The sequence below is a fragment of the Mycteria americana genome, unplaced genomic scaffold (genome assembly GCF_035582795.1).
Source record: "Mycteria americana isolate JAX WOST 10 ecotype Jacksonville Zoo and Gardens unplaced genomic scaffold, USCA_MyAme_1.0 Scaffold_107, whole genome shotgun sequence".
Lineage (NCBI taxonomy): Eukaryota > Metazoa > Chordata > Aves > Ciconiiformes > Ciconiidae > Mycteria > Mycteria americana.
The window spans coordinates 87,814-104,053 of NW_027445447.1; positions in this window are offsets into that span (position 1 = coordinate 87,814).

The window sequence follows — 16,240 nt, forward strand, 5'->3', positions numbered from 1 at the left end:
GAAGGATCCCCCTCACCTCATATCCATATAACTCACTTTATATCCATAAAATAGTGGAAGGGAGGCACTCCCCTCACCTTATATCCACAAAATAGTGGAAGGCAGGGATCCCCTCACCTTATAGCCATAAAATAGTGGAAGTGACGGACTCCCCTCACCTTATAGCCATAAAATAGTGGAAGTGACGGACTCCCCTCACCTTATAGCCATAAAATAGTGGAAGGGAGGCACTCCCCTCACCTTATATCCACAAAATAGTGGAAGGGAGGGATCCCCTCACTTTATAGCCATAAAATAGTGGAAGTGACGGACTCCCCTCACCTTATATCCACAAAATAGTGGAAGGGAGGGACTCCCCTCACCTTATAGCCATAAAATAGTGGAAGGGAGGGACTCCCCTCACCTTATGTCCACAAAATGGCGGAAGGGAGGGATCCCCTCACCTTATAGCCATAAAATAGTGGAAGGGAGGGACTCCCCTCACCTTATATCCACAAAATAGTGGAAGGGAGGGACTCCCCTCACCTTATAGCCATAAAATAGTGGAAGGGAGGGACTCCCCTCACCTTATAGCCATAAAATAGTGGAAGGGAGGGACTCCCCTCACCTTATAGCCATAAAATAGTGGAAGTGACGGACTCCCCTCTCCTTATATCCACAAAATAGTGGGATGGAGGGACTCCCCTCACCTTATAGCCATAAAATAGTGGAAGGGAGGGACTCCCCTCACCTTATGTCCACAAAATGGCGGAAGGGAGGGATCCCCTCACCTTATAGCCATAAAATAGTGGAAGGGAGGGACTCCCCTCACGTTATGTCCACAAAATGGCGGAAGGGAGGGATCCCCTCACCTTATAGCCATAAAATAGTGGAAGGGAGGGACTCCCCTCACCTTATGTCCACAAAATGGCGGAAGGGAGGGATCCCCTCACCTTATAGCCATAAAATAGTGGAAGGGAGGGACTCCCCTCACCTTATATCCACAAAATAGTGGAAGGGAGGGACTCCCCTCACCTTATAGCCATAAAATAGTGGAAGTGACGGACTCCCCTCACCTTATATCCATGAAATAGTGGAAGGGAGGGACTCCCCTCACCTTATAGCCATAAAATAGTGGAAGTGACGGACTCCCCTCACCTTATAGCCATAAAATAGTGGAAGGGAGGGACTCCCCTCACCTTGTACCCCACAAAATGGCGGAAGGGAAGCACCCCCCTCATTTCACATCCACAAAATGGCGGAAGGGAGGGATCCCCCCCTCACCTTCCACCCCCCGAAATGGTTCCCCCTGCCCTCACGCCAATCTTTTTCCCCCTCACGAACGCCGTTTTCGGGCGCCTTTTCCCTCGCACGCAGGTCCCTGCCCCGTCTGCGCCGCCGACTGCCGCTACCTCCCCGTCTCCGACAAGGCGAGTCGCCCCCCCGCCCTGGCCGCCACGTCGAACCTCCTTCCTCCTCCGTCGCCATCGGCCGCCGTCTCCTTCCCTCCCCGCAGATGCGCCCGCAGGAGAAGCTCTTCTTCAAGAGCCCGGCCGACATCGCCCTCAAGCGCTTGACCCACGTCTCCCAGGTGAGGAGGAGGAGGAGGAGGAGGAGGAGGAGGGGGCGGCCTGCCCCGCGCCCGCCGTGGGGCCGGCCCCACACCTCCGGCCTCTGCCCCACAGGTCTGGCGCTTCCAGCGGGCGCAGTCCGACCTGCTGCTGGCTTGCCACAAGGAAGCCGCTCGCTGCGCCCAGGCGGCGCTGGAGGACGCCCGCCATGTGTTGGATGCCCGCAATAAGTCAGAACCCCCACCGGGGCCGCCATCTTGGGAGGGTCCCCCTGCTGACCGCCATCTTGGGAGGGTCTGCCCCCCCTTGGGTGCCATCTTGGTGGGGTCTGCCCCATAGCCCCCCTTCCCAGCCGCCATCTTGGTGGGGTCTGCACCCATGGCCGCCATATTGGTGGGGTCGGCCCCATAGCCCCCCTTCCGAGTCGCCATCTTGGTGGGGTCTTCCCCATAGCCCCCCTTCCCAGCCGCCATCTTGGTGGGGTCGGCCCCATAGTCCCCCTTCCCAGTCGCCATCTTGGTAGGGTCTGCCCCACAGCCCCCTTCCCAACCGCCATATTGGTGGGGTCTGCACCCATGGCCGCCATCTTGGTGGGGTCTGCCCCATAGCCCCTGCTTCCCAGCCGCCATCTTGGTGGTGTCTGCACCCATGGCCGCCATATTGGTGGCGTCCGCCCCATAGCCCCCCTTCCGAGTCGCCATCTTGGTGGGGTCTGCCCCATAGCCCCCCCTTCCCAGCCGCCATCTTGGTGGGGTCGGCCCCATAGTCCCCCTTCCGCGCGGTGGCTCCGCCCCCCCTCCCCGGCTCCTTGCACGGTGGCTCCGCCCCCCCCGCCTCCTGGCGCGGTGGCTCCGCCCCCCCTCCCCGCCTCCTTCCCAGTCGCTATCTTGGTGGGCTTGGCCCCATAGCCCCCCTCCCCGCCCCTTTAAACGATGGCTCCGCCCCCCTCCCGGCCCTTTAAGGGGTGGCTCCGCCCCCGCTCCCCACCTCATGGCGTGGTGGCTCCGCCCCCCCTCCCCGGCTCCTTGCACGGTGGCTCCGCCCCTCCGCCTCCTGGCGCGGTGGCTCCGCCCCCCCTCCCCGGCTCCTTGCACGGTGGCTCCGCCCCCTCCCCCCCTCCTCGGGCGGTGGCTCCGCCCCGGCGTTTTCCCGCCCTTCCCAACGGCCGCGCTCGCGCTGCCCCTTCCCCTCAGGGCTTCCCGCCCTTCCCAACGGCCGTTCCCCCCCCGTCCCCTCACGGACCGAGGCGCGAAGGAGCCCCGGCACGGCCCCATAGCGCCCCCCCTTCCCAGCCGCCATCTTGGTGGGGTCTGCACCCATGGCCGCCATATTGGTGGGGTCGGCCCCATAGCCCCCCCTTCCCAGCCGCCATCTTGGTGGGGTCTGCCCCATAGCCCCTGCTTCCCAGCCGCCATCTTGGTGGTGTCTGCACCCATGGCCGCCATATTGGTGGGGTCCGCCCCATAGCCCCCCTTCCGAGTCGCCATCTTGGTGCGGTCTGCCCCATAGCCCTCCTTCCCAGCCGCCATCTTGGTGGGGTCTTCCCCATAGTCCCCCTTCCCAGTCGCCATCTTGGTAGGGTCTGCCCCATAGCCCCCCTTCCGAGTCGCCATCTTGGTGGGGTCTGCCCCATAGCCCCCCTTCCCAGCCGCCATCTTGGGGGGGGTCTGCACCCATGGCCGCCATCTTGGTAGGGTCTGCCCCATAGCCCCCTTCCCAGTCGCCATCTTGGGGGGGTCTGCCCCATAGCCCCCCTTCCCAGCCGCCCTCTTGGTGAGGTCTGCATCCCCCTCCCCGCCTCCTGGCGCGGTGGCTCCGCCCCCCCTCCCCGGCTCCTTGCACGGTGGCTCCGCCCCCCCCGCCTCCTGGCGCGGTGGCTCCGCCCCCCCTCCCCGCCTCCTTCCCAGTCGCTATCTTGGTGGGCTCGGCCCCATAGCCCCCCTCCCCGCCCCTTAAACGATGGCTCCGCCCCCCTCCCGGCCCTTTAAGGGGTGGCTCCGCCCCCCCTCCCCACCTCCTGGCGCGGTGGCTCCGCCCCCCCTCCCCGGCTCCTTGCACGGTGGCTCCGCCCCCCCCGACTCCTTGCACGGTGGCTCCGCCCCCCCGCCTCCTGGCGCGGTGGCTCCGCCCCCCTCCCCGGCTCCTTGCACGGTGGCTCCGCCCCCCCCGCCTCCTGGCGCGGTGGCTCCGCCCCCCTCCCCGGCTCCTTGCACGGTGGCTCCGCCCCCTCCCCCCCTCCTCGGGCGGTGGCTCCGCCCCGCCGGCTTCCCGCCCTTCCCAACGGCCGCGCTCGCGCTGCCCCTTCCCCTCAGGGCTTCCCGCCCTTCCCAACGGCCGTTCCCCCCCCGTCCCCTCACGGACCGAGGCGCGAAGGAGCCCCGGCACCGCCGCAGCCGGCGGGTAACGGTGGGGAAAAGGGGGGGACACACACATACGAGGTGGGGGGGGGCCGCCGCCCCCCCGCAACCCCTCCCAGCATGGACTGGTTCCACTGCAACCGCTGCTTCCGCCAAGAGGGAGCCCGCTTCGCCGTCACCAGCTGCGGGCACGTCCTCTGCGCGGCGTGCGGGGGCGCAGGTAGGAGCCCCCTCCGCCCCCGCAAAATGACTCCCCTTACCTTATAGCCATAAAATAGTGGAAGGGAGGCACTCCCCTCACCTTATATCCACAAAATAGTGGAAGGGAGGGATCCCCTCACTTTATAGCCATAAAATAGTGGAAGTGACGGACTCCCCTCACCTTATAGCCATAAAATAGTGGAAGGGAGGGACTCCCCTCACCTTATAGCCATAAAATAGTGGAAGGGAGGGACTCCCCTCACCTTATGTCCACAAAATGGCGGAAGGGAGGGATCCCCTCACCTTATAGCCATAAAATAGTGGAAGGGAGGGACTCCCCTCACCTTATATCCACAAAATAGTGGAAGGGAGGGACTCCCCTCACCTTATAGCCATAAAATAGTGGAAGGGAGGGACTCCCCTCACCTTATAGCCATAAAATAGTGGAAGGGAGGGACTCCCCTCACCTTATAGCCATAAAATAGTGGAAGTGACGGACTCCCCTCTCCTTATATCCACAAAATAGTGGGATGGAGGGACTCCCCTCACCTTATAGCCATAAAATAGTGGAAGGGAGGGACTCCCCTCACCTTATGTCCACAAAATGGCGGAAGGGAGGGATCCCCTCACCTTATAGCCATAAAATAGTGGAAGGGAGGGACTCCCCTCACGTTATGTCCACAAAATGGCGGAAGGGAGGGATCCCCTCACCTTATAGCCATAAAATAGTGGAAGGGAGGGACTCCCCTCACCTTATGTCCACAAAATGGCGGAAGGGAGGGATCCCCTCACCTTATAGCCATAAAATAGTGGAAGGGAGGGACTCCCCTCACCTTATATCCACAAAATAGTGGAAGGGAGGGACTCCCCTCACCTTATAGCCATAAAATAGTGGAAGTGACGGACTCCCCTCACCTTATATCCATGAAATAGTGGAAGGGAGGGACTCCCCTCACCTTATAGCCATAAAATAGTGGAAGTGACGGACTCCCCTCACCTTATAGCCATAAAATAGTGGAAGGGAGGGACTCCCCTCACCTTGTACCCCACAAAATGGCGGAAGGGAAGCACCCCCCTCATTTCACATCCACAAAATGGCGGAAGGGAGGGATCCCCCCCTCACCTTCCACCCCCCGAAATGGTTCCCCCTGCCCTCACGCCAACCTTTTTCCCCCTCACGAACGCCGTTTTCGGGCGCCTTTTCCCTCGCACGCAGGTCCCTGCCCCGTCTGCGCCGCCGACTGCCGCTACCTCCCCGTCTCCGACAAGGCGAGTCGCCCCCCCGCCCTGGCCGCCACGTCGAACCTCCTTCCTCCTCCGTCGCCATCGGCCGCCGTCTCCTTCCCTCCCCGCAGATGCGCCCGCAGGAGAAGCTCTTCTTCAAGAGCCCGGCCGACATCGCCCTCAAGCGCTTGACCCACGTCTCCCAGGTGAGGAGGAGGAGGAGGAGGAGGAGGAGGAGGGGGCGGCCTGCCCCGCGCCCGCCGTGGGGCCGGCCCCACACCTCCGGCCTCTGCCCCACAGGTCTGGCGCTTCCAGCGGGCGCAGTCCGACCTGTGCTGGCTTGCCACAAGGAAGCCGCTCGCCGCGCCCAGGCGGCGCTGGAGGACGCCCGCCATGTGTTGGATGCCCGCAATAAGTCAGAACCCCCACCGGGGCCGCCATCTTGGGAGGGTCCCCCTGCTGACCGCCATCTTGGGAGGGTCTGCCCCCCCTTGGGTGCCATCTTGGTGGGGTCTGCCCCATAGCCCCCCTTCCCAGCCGCCATCTTGGTGGGGTCTGCACCCATGGCCGCCATATTGGTGGGGTCGGCCCCATAGCCCCCCTTCCGAGTCGCCATCTTGGTGGGGTCTTCCCCATAGCCCCCCTTCCCAGCCGCCATCTTGGTGGGGTCGGCCCCATAGTCCCCCTTCCCAGTCGCCATCTTGGTAGGGTCTGCCCCACAGCCCCCTTCCCAACCGCCATATTGGTGGGGTCTGCACCCATGGCCGCCATCTTGGTGGGGTCTGCCCCATAGCCCCTGCTTCCCAGCCGCCATCTTGGTGGTGTCTGCACCCATGGCCGCCATATTGGTGGGGTCCGCCCCATAGCCCCCCTTCCGAGTCGCCATCTTGGTGGGGTCTGCCCCATAGCCCCCCTTCCCAGCCGCTATCTTGGTGGGGTCTGCCCCATAGCCCCCCTTCCCAGCCGCCATCTTGGTGGGGTCTGCACCCATGGCCGCCATCTTGGGATGGTTTGCCGCCATCTTGGTGGGGTCTGCCCCATAGCCCCCCCTTCCCAGCCGCCATCTTGGTGGGGTCGGCCCCATAGTCCCCCTTCCCAGTCGCCATCTTGGTAGGGTCTGCCCCATAGCCCCCTTCCCAGCCGCCATCTTGGTGGGGTCTGCACCCATGGCCGCCATCTTGGTAGGGTCTGCCCCACAGCCCCCTTCCCAGTCGCCATCTTGGGGGGGTCTGCCCCATAGCCCCCCTTCCCAGCCGCCATCTTGGTGGGGTCTGCACCCCCCTCCCCACCTCCTGACGCGGTGGCTCCGCCCCCCCTCCCCGGCTCCTTGCACGGTGGCTCCGCCCCCCCCGCCTCCTGGCGCGGTGGCTCCGCCCCCCCTCCCCGGCTCCTTGTACGGTGGCTCCGCCCCCTGCCCCCCTTCTCGGGCGGTGGCTCCGCCCCGCCGGCTTCCCGCCCTTCCCAACGGCCGCGCTCGCGCTGCCCCTTCCCCTCAGGGCTTCCCGCCCTTCCCAACGGCCGTTCCCCCCCCGTCCCCTCACGGACCGAGGCGCGAAGGAGCCCCGGCACGGCCCCATAGCGCCCCCCCTTCCCAGCCGCCATCTTGGTGGGGTCTGCACCCATGGCCGCCATATTGGTGGGGTCGGCCCCATAGCCCCCCCTTCCCAGCCGCCATCTTGGTGGGGTCTGCCCCATAGCCCCTGCTTCCGAGTCGCCATCTTGGTGGGGTCTGCCCCATAGCCCCCCTTCCCAGCCGCCATCTTGGGGGGGGTCTGCACCCATGGCCGCCATCTTGGTAGGGTCTGCCCCATAGCCCCCTTCCCAGTCGCCATCTTGGGGGGGTCTGCCCCATAGCCCCCCTTCCCAGCCGCCCTCTTGGTGAGGTCTGCATCCCCCTCCCCGCCTCCTGGCGCGGTGGCTCCGCCCCCCCTCCCCGCCTCCTTCCCAGTCGCTATCTTGGTGGGCTCGGCCCCATAGCCCCCCTCCCCGCCCCTTAAACGATGGCTCCGCCCCCCTCCCGGCCCTTTAAGGGGTGGCTCCGCCCCCCCTCCCCACCTCCTGGCGCGGTGGCTCCGCCCCCCCTCCCCGGCTCCTTGCACGGTGGCTCCGCCCCCCCCGACTCCTTGCACGGTGGCTCCGCCCCCCCGCCTCCTGGCGCGGTGGCTCCGCCCCCCTCCCCGGCTCCTTGCACGGTGGCTCCGCCCCCCCCGCCTCCTGGCGCGGTGGCTCCGCCCCCCTCCCCGGCTCCTTGCACGGTGGCTCCGCCCCCTCCCCCCCTCCTCGGGCGGTGGCTCCGCCCCGCCGGCTTCCCGCCCTTCCCAACGGCCGCGCTCGCGCTGCCCCTTCCCCTCAGGGCTTCCCGCCCTTCCCAACGGCCGTTCCCCCCCCGTCCCCTCACGGACCGAGGCGCGAAGGAGCCCCGGCACCGCCGCAGCCGGCGGGTAACGGTGGGGAAAAGGGGGGGACACACACATACGAGGTGGGGGGGGGCCGCCGCCCCCCCGCAACCCCTCCCAGCATGGACTGGTTCCACTGCAACCGCTGCTTCCGCCAAGAGGGAGCCCGCTTCGCCGTCACCAGCTGCGGGCACGTCCTCTGCGCGGCGTGCGGGGGCGCAGGTAGGAGCCCCCTCCGCCCCCGCAAAATGGAGGGATACCATTGAACCCCTCAAGCGGTGGAAGGGAAGGAACCCCCCCCCCACCTCGTATCCATAAAATGGCGGAAGAAAAGGATCCCCCTCACCTTATCGCCATAAAACGGTGGAAAGGAAGGATCGCCCTCACCTTGAACCCCACAAAATGGTGGGAGGGAAGGATCCCCCTCACCTCATATCCATATAACTCACTTTATATCCATAAAATAGTGGAAGGGAGGCACTCCCCTCACCTTATATCCACAAAATAGTGGAAGGCAGGGATCCCCTCACCTTATAGCCATAAAATAGTGGAAGTGACGGACTCCCCTCACCTTATAGCCATAAAATAGTGGAAGGGAGGGACTCCCCTCACCTTATAGCCATAAAATAGTGGAAGGGAGGGACTCCCCTCACCTTTTGTCCACAAAATGGCGGAAGGGAGGGATCCCCTCACCTTATAGCCATAAAATAGTGGAAGGGAGGGACTCCCCTCACCTTATATCCACAAAATAGTGGAAGGGAGGGACTCCCCTCACCTTATAGCCATAAAATAGTGGAAGGGAGGGACTCCCCTCACCTTATAGCCATAAAATAGTGGAAGGGAGGGACTCCCCTCACCTTATAGCCATAAAATAGTGGAAGGGAGGGACTCCCCTCACCTTATATCCACAAAATAGTGGGATGGAGGGACTCCCCTCACCTTATAGCCATAAAATAGTGGAAGGGAGGGACTCCCCTCACGTTATGTCCACAAAATGGCGGAAGGGAGCGATCCCCTCACCTTATAGCCATAAAATAGTGGAAGGGAGGGACTCCCCTCACCTTGTACCCCACAAAATGGCGGAAGGGAAGCACCCCCCTCATTTCACATCCACAAAATGGCGGAAGGGAGGGATCCCCCCCTCACCTTCCACCCCCCGAAATGGTTCCCCCTGCCCTCACGCCAACCTTTTTCCCCCTCACGAACGCCGTTTTCGGGCGCCTTTTCCCTCGCACGCAGGTCCCTGCCCCGTCTGCGCCGCCGACTGCCGCTACCTCCCCGTCTCCGACAAGGCGAGTCGCCCCCCCGCCCTCGCCGCCACGTCGAACCTCCTTCCTCCTCCGTCGCCATCGGCCGCCGTCTCCTTCCCTCCCCGCAGATGCGCCCGCAGGAGAAGCTCTTCTTCAAGAGCCCGGCCGACATCGCCCTCAAGCGCTTGACCCACGTCTCCCAGGTGAGGAGGAGGAGGAGGAGGGGGCGGCCTGCCCCGCGCCCGCCGTGGGGCCGGCCCCACACCTCCCGCCTCTGCCCCACAGGTCTGGCGCTTCCATCTTGGGATGGTTTGCCGCCATCTTGGTGGGGTCTGCCCCATAGCCCCCCCTTCCCAGCCGCCATCTTGGTGGGGTCGGCCCCATAGTCCCCCTTCCCAGTCGCCATCTTGGTAGGGTCTGCCCCATAGCCCCCTTCCCAGCCGCCATCTTGGTGGGGTCTGCACCCATGGCCGCCATCTTGGTAGGGTCTGCCCCACAGCCCCCTTCCCAGTCGCCATCTTGGGGGGGTCTGCCCCATAGCCCCCCTTCTCAGCCGCCCTCTTGGTGTGGTCTGCACCCCCCTCCCCACCTCCTGACGCGGTGGCTCCGCCCCCCCTCCCCGGCTCCTTGCACGGTGGCTCCGCCCCCCCCGCCTCCTGGCGCGGTGGCTCCGCCCCCCCTCCCCGCCTCCTTCCCAGTCGCTATCTTGGTGGGCTTGGCCCCATAGCCCCCCTCCCCGCCCCTTTAAACGATGGCTCCGCCCCCCTCCCGGCCCTTTAAGGGGTGGCTCCGCCCCCGCTCCCCACCTCATGGCGTGGTGGCTCCGCCCCCCCTCCCCGGCTCCTTGCACGGTGGCTCCGCCCCTCCGCCTCCTGGCGCGGTGGCTCCGCCCCCCCTCCCCGGCTCCTTGCACGGTGGCTCCGCCCCCTCCCCCCCTTCTCGGGCGGTGGCTCCGCCCCGGCGTTTTCCCGCCCTTCCCAACGGCCGCGCTCGCGCTGCCCCTTCCCCTCAGGGCTTCCCGCCCTTCCCAACGGCCGTTCCCCCCCCGTCCCGTCACGGACCGAGGCGCGAAGGAGCCCCGGCACCGCCCCATAGCGCCCCCCCTTCCCAGCCGCCATCTTGGTGGGGTCTGCCCCATAGCCCCTGCTTCCCAGCCGCCATCTTGGTGGTGTCTGCACCCATGGCCGCCATATTGGTGGGGTCCGCCCCATAGCCCCCCTTCCGAGTCGCCATCTTGGTGGGGTCTGCCCCATAGCCCCCCTTCCCAGCCGCCATCTTGGGGGGGTCGGCCACATAGCCCCCCTTCCCAGTCGCCATCTTGGTACGGTCTGCCCCATAGCCCCCCTTCCCAGCCGCCCTCTTGGTGGGGTCTGCACCCCCCTCCCCACCTCCTGGCGCGGTGGCTCCGCCCCTCCTCCCCGGCTCCTTGCACGGTGGCTCCGCCCCCCCCGCCTCCTGGCGCGGTGCCTCCGCCCCCCTCCACGGCTCCTTGTACGGTGGCTCCGCCCCCTGCCCCCCTTCTCGGGCGGTGGCTCCGCCCCGCCGGCTTCCCGCCCTTCCCAACGGCCGCGCTCGCGCTGCCCCTTCCCCTCAGGGCTTCCCGCCCTTCCCAACGGCCGTTCCCCCCCCGTCCCCTCACGGACCGAGGCGCGAAGGAGCCCCGGCACCGCCCCATAGCGCCCCCCCTTCCCAGCCGCCATCTTGGTGGGGTCTGCACCCATGGCCGCCATATTGGTGGGGTCGGCCCCATAGCCCCCCCTTCCTAGTCGCCATCTTGGTGGGGTCTTCCCCATAGCCCCCCTTCCCAGCCGCCATCTTGGTGGGGTCGGCCCCATAGTCCCCCTTCCCAGTCGCCATCTTGGTAGGGTCTGCCCTATAGCCCCCCTTCCTAATCGCCATCTTGGTGGGGTCTGCCCCATAGCCCCCCTTCCCAGCCGCCATCTTGGGGGGGTCGGCCCCATAGCCCCCATTCCCAGTCGCCATCTTGGGGGGGTCTGCCCCATATCCCCCACTTCCCAGCCGCCCTCTCGGTGGGGTCTGCACCCCCCTCCCCACCTCCTGGCGCGGTGGCTCCGCCCCTCCTCCCCGGCTCCTTGCACGGTGGCTCCGCCCCCCCGCCTCCTGGCGCGGTGGCTCCGCCCCCCTCCCCGGCTCCTTGCACGGTGGCTCCGCCCCCTGCCCCCCTTCTCGGGCGGTGGCTCCGCCCCGCCGGCTTCCCGCCCTTCCCAACGGCCGCGCTCGCGCTGCCCCTTCCCCTCAGGGCTTCCCGCCCTTCCCAACGGCCACGCTCGCGCTGCCCCTTCCCCTCAGGGCTTCCCGCCCTTCCCAACGGCCGTTCCCCCCCCGTCCCCTCACGGACCGAGGCGCGAAGGAGCCCCGGCACCGCCCCATAGCGCCCCCCCTTCCCAGCCGCCATCTTGGTGGGGTCTGCACCCATGGCCGCCATATTGGTGGGGTCGGCCCCATAGCCCCCCCTTCCTAGTCGCCATCTTGGTGGGGTCTTCCCCATAGCCCCCCTTCCCAGCCGCCATCTTGGTGGGGTCGGCCCCATAGTCCCCCTTCCCCGTCGCCATCTTGGTAGGGTCTGCCCCATAGCCCCCCTTCCGAATCGCCATCTTGGTGGGGTCTGCCCCATAGCCCCCCTTCCCAGCCGCCATCTTGGGGGGGTCGGCCCCATAGCCCCCCTTCCCAGTCGCTATCTTGGGGGGGTCTTCCCCATAGCCCCCCTTCCCAGTCGCCATCTTGGTGGGGTCGGCCCCATAGCTCCCCTTCCCAGTCGCCATCTTGGTGGGGTCTGCCCCATAGCCCCCCTTCCAAGTCGCTATCTTGATGGGGTCTGCCCCATAGCCCCCACTTCCCAGCCGCCATCTTGGTGGGGTCTGCACCCATGGCCGCCATCTTGGTGGGGTCTGCCCCATAGCCCCCTTCGCGGTCGCCATCTTGGGGGGGTCTTCCCCATAGCCCCCCTTCCCAGCCGCCCTCTTGGTGAGGTCTGCACCCCCCTCCCCGCCTCCTCGCGCGGTGGCTCCGCCCCCCCCTCCCCGGCTCCTTGCACGGTGGCTCCGCCCCCCCCGCCTCCTGGCGCGGAGGCTCCGCCCCCCTCCCCGGCTCCTTGCACGGTGGCTCCGCCCCCTGCCCCCCTTCTCGGGCGGTGGCTCCGCCCCGCCGGCTTCCCGCCCTTCCCAACGGCCGCGCTCGCGCTGCCCCTTCCCCTCAGGGCTTCCCGCCCTTCCCAACGGCCGTTCCCCCCCCGTCCCCTCACGGACCGAGGCGCGAAGGAGCCCCGGCACGGCCCCATAGCGCCCCCCCTTCCCAGCCGCCATCTTGGTGGGGTCTGCACCCATGGCCGCCATATTGGTGGGGTCGGCCCCATAGCCCCCCCTTCCGAGTCGCCATCTTGGTGGGGTCTTCCCCATAGCCCCCCTTCCCAGCCGCCATCTTGGTGGGGTCTGCCCCATAGCCCCTGCTTCCCAGCCGCCATCTTGGTGGTGTCTGCACCCATGGCCGCCATATTGGTGGGGTCCGCCCCATAGCCCCCCTTCCGAGTCGCCATCTTGGTGGGGTCTGCCCCATAGCCCCCCTTCCCAGCCGCCATCTTGGGGGGGTCGGCCACATAGCCCCCCTTCCCAGTCGCCATCTTGGTACGGTCTGCCCCATAGCCCCCCTTCCCAGCCGCCCTCTTGGTGGGGTCTGCACCCCCCTCCCCACCTCCTGGCGCGGTGGCTCCGCCCCTCCTCCCCGGCTCCTTGCACGGTGGCTCCGCCCCCCCCGCCTCCTGGCGCGGTGCCTCCGCCCCCCTCCACGGCTCCTTGTACGGTGGCTCCGCCCCCTGCCCCCCTTCTCGGGCGGTGGCTCCGCCCCGCCGGCTTCCCGCCCTTCCCAACGGCCGCGCTCGCGCTGCCCCTTCCCCTCAGGGCTTCCCGCCCTTCCCAACGGCCGTTCCCCCCCCGTCCCCTCAGGGACCGAGGCGCGAAGGAGCCCCGGCACGGCCCCATAGCGCCCCCCCTTCCCAGCCGCCATCTTGGTGGGGTCTGCACCCATGGCCGCCATATTGGTGGGGTCGGCCCCATAGCCCCCCTTCCGAGTCGCCATCTTGGTGGGGTCTGCCCCATAGCCCCTGCTTCCCAGCCGCCATCTTGGTGGTGTCTGCACCCATGGCCGCCATATTGGTGGGGTCCGCCCCATAGCCCCCCTTCCGAGTCGCCATCTTGGTGGGGTCTGCCCCATAGCCCCCCTTCCCAGCCGCCATCTTGGTGGGGTCTGCACCCATGGCCGCCATCTTGGGATGGTTTGCCGCCATCTTGGTGGGGTCTGCCCCATAGCCCCCCCTTCCCAGCCGCCATCTTGGTGGGGTCGGCCCCATAGTCCCCCTTCCCAGTCGCCATCTTGGTAGGGTCTGCCCCATAGCCCCCTTCCCAGCCGCCATCTTGGTGGGGTCTGCACCCATGGCCGCCATCTTGGTAGGGTCTGCCCCACAGCCCCCTTCCCAGTCGCCATCTTGGGGGGGTCTGCCCCATAGCCCCCCTTCCCAGCCGCCCTCTTGGTGTGGTCTGCACCCCCCTCCCCACCTCCTGACGCGGTGGCTCCGCCCCCCCTCCCCGGCTCCTTGCACGGTGGCTCCGCCCCCCCCGCCTCCTGGCGCGGTGGCTCCGCCCCCCCTCCCCGCCTCCTTCCCAGTCGCTATCTTGGTGGGCTTGGCCCCATAGCCCCCCTCCCCGCCCCTTTAAACGATGGCTCCGCCCCCCTCCCGGCCCTTTAAGGGGTGGCTCCGCCCCCGCTCCCCACCTCATGGCGTGGTGGCTCCGCCCCCCCTCCCCGGCTCCTTGCACGGTGGCTCCGCCCCTCCGCCTCCTGGCGCGGTGGCTCCGCCCCCCCTCCCCGGCTCCTTGCACGGTGGCTCCGCCCCCTCCCCCCCTTCTCGGGCGGTGGCTCCGCCCCGGCGTTTTCCCGCCCTTCCCAACGGCCGCGCTCGCGCTGCCCCTTCCCCTCAGGGCTTCCCGCCCTTCCCAACGGCCGTTCCCCCCCCGTCCCGTCACGGACCGAGGCGCGAAGGAGCCCCGGCACCGCCCCATAGCGCCCCCCCTAACCAGCCGCCATCTTGGTGGGGTCTGCACCCATGGCCGCCATATTGGTGGGGTCGGCCCCATAGCCCCCCTTCCGAGTCGCCATCTTGGTGGGGTCGGCCCCATAGTCCCCCTTCCCAGGCGCCATCTTGGTAGGGTCTGCCCCACAGCCCCCTTCCCAACCGCCATATTGGTGGGGTCTGCACCCATGGCCGCCATCTTGGTGGGGTCTGCCCCATAGCCCCTGCTTCCCAGCCGCCATCTTGGTGGTGTCTGCACCCATGGCCGCCATATTGGTGGGGTCCGCCCCATAGCCCCCCTTCCGAGTCGCCATCTTGGTGGGGTCTGCCCCATAGCCCCCCTTCCCAGCCGCCATCTTGGGGGGGTCGGCCCCATAGTCCCCCTTCCCAGTCGCCATCTTGGTAGGGTCTGCCCCACAGCCCCCTTCCCAACCGCCATATTGGTGGGGTCTGCACCCATGGCCGCCATCTTGGTGGGGTCTGCCCCATAGCCCCTGCTTCCCAGCCGCCATCTTGGTGGTGTCTGCACCCATGGCCGCCATATTGGTGGGGTCCGCCCCATAGCCCCCCTTCCGAGTCGCCATCTTGGTGGGGTCTGCCCCATAGCCCTCCTTCCCAGCCGCCATCTTGGTGGGGTCTTCCCCATAGTCCCCCTTCCCAGTCGCCATCTTGGTAGGGTCTGCCCCATAGCCCCCCTTCCGAGTCGCCATCTTGGTGGGGTCTGCCCCATAGCCCCCCTTCCCAGCCGCCATCTTGGGGGGGTCGGCCCCATAGCCCTCCTTCCCAGTCGCCATCTTGGTGGGGTCTGCCCCATATCCCCCCCTTCCCAGCCGCCCTCTTGGTGGGGTCTGCACCCCCCTCCCCACCTCCTGGCGCGGTGGCTCCGCCCCCCCTCCCCGGCTCCTTGCACGGTGGCTCCGCCCCCTCCCCCCCTCCTCGGGCGGTGGCTCCGCCCCGCCGGCTTCCCGCCCTTCCCAACGGCCGCGCTCGCGCTGCCCCTTCCCCTCAGGGCTTCCCGCCCTTCCCAACGGCCGTTCCCCCCCCGTCCCCTCACGGACCGAGGCGCGAAGGAGCCCCGGCACCGCCCCATAGCGCCCCCCCTTCCCAGCCGCCATCTTGGTGGAGTCTGCACCCATGGCCGCCATCTTGGTGGGGTCTGCCCCATAGCCCCCTTCGCAGTCGACATCTTGGTGAGGTCTGCACCCCCCTCCCCGCCTCCTGGCGCGGTGGCTCCGCCCCCCCTCCCCGGCTCCTTGCACTGTGGCTCCGCCCCCCCGCCTCCTGGCGCGGTGGCTCCGCCCCCTCTCCCCGCCTCCTTCCCAGTCGCTATCTTGGTGGGCTCGGCCCCATAGCCCCCCTCCCCGCCCCTTTAAACGATGGCTCCGCCCCCCTCCCGGCCCTTTAAGGGGTGGCTCCGCCCCCCCTCCCCACCTCCTGGCGCGGTGGCTCCGCCCCCCCTCCCCGGCTCCTTGCACGGTGGCTCCGCCCCCCCGCCTCCTTGCACGGTGGCTCCGCCCCCTCCCCCGCTCCTCGGGAGGTGGCTCCGCCCCCCGGCTTCCCGCCCTTCCCAACGGCCGCGCTCGCGCTGCCCCTTCCCCTCAGGGCTTCCCGCCCTTCCCAACGGCCGTTCCCCCCCCGTCCCCTCACGGACCGAGGCGCGAAGGAGCCCCGGCACCGCCCCATAGCGCCCCCCCTTCCCAGCCGCCATCTTGGTGGGGTCTGCACCCATGGCCGCCATATTGGTGGGGTCGGCCCCATAGCCCCCCCTTCCGAGTCGCCATCTTGGTGGGGTCTTCCCCACAGCCCCCCTTCCCAGCCGCCATCTTGGTGGGGTCTGCCCCATAGCCCCCCTTCCCAGCCGCCCTCTTGGTGGGGTCTGCACCCATGGCCGCCATATTGGTGGGGTCGGCCCCATAGCCCCCCCTTCCGAGTCGCCATGTTGGTGGGGTCTGCGCCATAGCCCCCCCTTCCCAGCCGCCATCTTGGTGGGGTCTGCACCCATAGCCGCCATCTTGGTGGGGTCGGCCCCATAGCCCCCCTTCGCAGTCGCCATCTTGGTGGGGTCGGCCCCATAGCCCCCCTTCCCAGTCGCCATCTTGGTGGGGTCTGCCCCATAGCCCCCCTTCCCAGTCGCTATCTTGGTGGGGTCGGCCCCATAGCTCCCCTTCCCAGTCGCCAT